Raw genomic sequence first — 2,576 nt, 5'->3', positions numbered from 1 at the left:
TCGTTTCCCACCCGTAGTGTGAGTTCACTTGTGCCAACATCAATGATCGTTTTAGGAGTTGCTAAAAAAGGCCTTCCTAGAATTAAAGGAGTGTTGCTATCCTCTTCTATGTCTAGAACAATTAAGTCCACATGAAATATAAATTTATCGATTTTAACTAGCACATATTTAATAATACCCCTAGGGAATCTTATAGTTTTATCTAATAATTTAATGCTAATCCTAGTCTATTTAGGTTTCCTGAGACCTAATTGCTTAAACATTTTGTATGGCATGACGTTAATACTAGCCCCTAAATCAGCTAATGCATTATTAACATCTAAATACCAATCAAGCAAGGAATAGTAAAACTCCCTAGATCTTTTAATTTGTTCGGTAGCTTATTTTGCAGAATAGTTGAGCAAACTGCGTTTAGTTCCACATGCGACGCCTGGTCCAACTTCCGCTTATTTGCTAAAAGCTCCTTTAAAAATTTCATTGCGTTTGGCATCTACAATAGAGCTTCAATAAACAGTAAGTTAATATGTAATTTTTTTAAGAGTGTAATGAATTTACCAAATTGTTCATCTGAATGGTCTTTCCTTATCGCGTTGGGGTATGGCACATGAGGTTTATATTCGACAGTCACTGGTTTGTTTTTATTATAATCTACCTCACCTTTACCTTTGCTTACGTCCATTTCTTTCCTCAGTTCTAGCTCAGGCTCAACAAATCCTTCTTCATTTTGAACATTAATCGCATTGAGCTATTCCCTTAGGTTACATTTAGTATTAATTGGCAAGCTACCTTGTGGTCGTTAGGAGATTAGTTTAGAAAGCTGGCCTATCTGAGTTTCGAGCCCTTGGATTGACGCTTGTTGATTTTTAAGTGTTGTTTCGGTGTTCTGAAAATGGGTTTCTGACACCGACATAAACTTTGAGAACATCTCTTCAAGGTTCAGTTTCTTTTCCTGTTGATAAGGTGGCTGTTGGTAGCCCGGAGGCGGTCGCTGATTTCCTTGGCCTCCCCATGATAAATTTGGGTGGTTCCTCCAACCTGCATTATAAGTTTTACTATATGGATTGTTTTGAGGTCGAGGATTATTACCCATTTAATTTAATTGCTCGTTATCCATGTTGTGGCCATAAGGTTGGTATTCCGAATGGCTTGTTCCACCTCCACTTGCTTCGCACTACATTACTAGGTGAACCTGTAAAGAACTAAGAAAATTATCAATTTTCTTATTCAAGAGTTTTACCTGATTAGAGATCATGGTGACCGAATCGACGTTATAAACACCGGATATTTTCGTTGGCTTTGTCCTCATGACTTGCCACTGATAGTTATTCAATGACATCTCCTCTACGAACTCATAAGCATCTTCAGGTGTTTTATTAGTGATGGTTCCGCCAGCAGCTGCATCAACCATTTGTCGAGTCGAAGGATTCAGGCCATTATGGAACGTTTGAACCTGGAGCCAAAGCGGTAACCCATGATGAGGGCACCTTCTCAGTAAGTCTTTGTATCTCTCCCATGCATCGTAAAGAGTTTCTAAGTCCATCTATACAAACGAAGAGATATCATTATATAATTTAGCCATTTTAGCCGATGAAATATATTTTAGTAACAATATTTCGGTCATTTGTTCCCAAGTAGTAATTGACCCTCGTGGTAACGAGTTCAACCATTATTTAGCTTTGTTCCTCAATGAGAAAGGGAATAACTGAAGATGAATGGCATAGTCAGAAACGCCATTAATTTTAAATGTATCACATAGTTCCAAAAAGTTTGCTAAGTGAGCATTGGGATCTTCATCCTACAAACCATCAAACTGAATAGACTATTGTATCATTTGAATTGTGTTAGGTTTCAGTTCAAAAGTATTTGCAGCTACAACAGGTCTAACTATGCTTGATTCAGTTCCTGTTAAAGAAGGTTTAGCATAATCATACATAGTGCGTGGAGCAGGATTTTGATTAGCCGCAATTGCAGGAGGTAGCTGATTGTCTTGGTTTTTCAGCCATCTCTTCGATTGGGGATTGAGTATCGTCTTCTTGCTCGTTCTCTATGTATCTTAGGCTTCGCCTTATTTCTCTTTGGTTTCTGCGAACTGTACGATCGATTTCTTCGTCAAAAAGTAGTGGCCCTGACAGGTTTCCTCTAGTCATAAACTATAAAAACCTGCCAGAAGAAAGAAAAAAATTAGTAAATTAGAATAAAATTAAAAATAAAATTAGATTGCAAGAAAAATAAATGGCTAAAGTAATAAAATTTGAGTGTTCCTAATATTTTAGTTCCCCGACAATGGCGCCAAAAACTTGATCGCGTGATTTCGTGATAGGTTTTAAATATTAATAATTAATCGTTCTTGAAACTAACTATTATCGCGATGTAGCCAAGTGTACCTATCGAACAGTAGTAAAGTTTTAGCAAGACCGGATTGTCGAATCCAAAGAAACTAAAAGTACTAGTAATGACTGTCTTTTTACTATCTAGCCTAGGAATAAAGAGGTTTTGTTTTAACTAACTACTTATCTAAACTAAGAACTCACTGAGAATAGAATTGGAGAATTGCTTTTAGGAAACTCGATTGAATT

The 2,576-nt window shown here is 36.7% G+C and overlaps 1 non-coding gene across 1 annotated transcript; it reads left to right on the top strand.

Annotated features, from left to right (window-relative positions):
• Window positions 1–1,466: 1,466 nt before the first annotated feature.
• On the top strand, window positions 1,467–1,572 carry LOC121229997 (small nucleolar RNA R71). Its single transcript, XR_005927948.1, has one exon. It is a non-coding gene; the product is annotated as a small nucleolar RNA R71 (small nucleolar RNA).
• Window positions 1,573–2,576: the final 1,004 nt, after the last annotated feature.

The sequence above is a fragment of the Gossypium hirsutum genome, chromosome A05 (assembly GCF_007990345.1).
Source record: "Gossypium hirsutum isolate 1008001.06 chromosome A05, Gossypium_hirsutum_v2.1, whole genome shotgun sequence".
Classification (NCBI taxonomy): Eukaryota; Viridiplantae; Streptophyta; class Magnoliopsida; order Malvales; family Malvaceae; genus Gossypium; species Gossypium hirsutum.
This window is presented reverse-complemented; position numbering and strand designations above follow the sequence as displayed.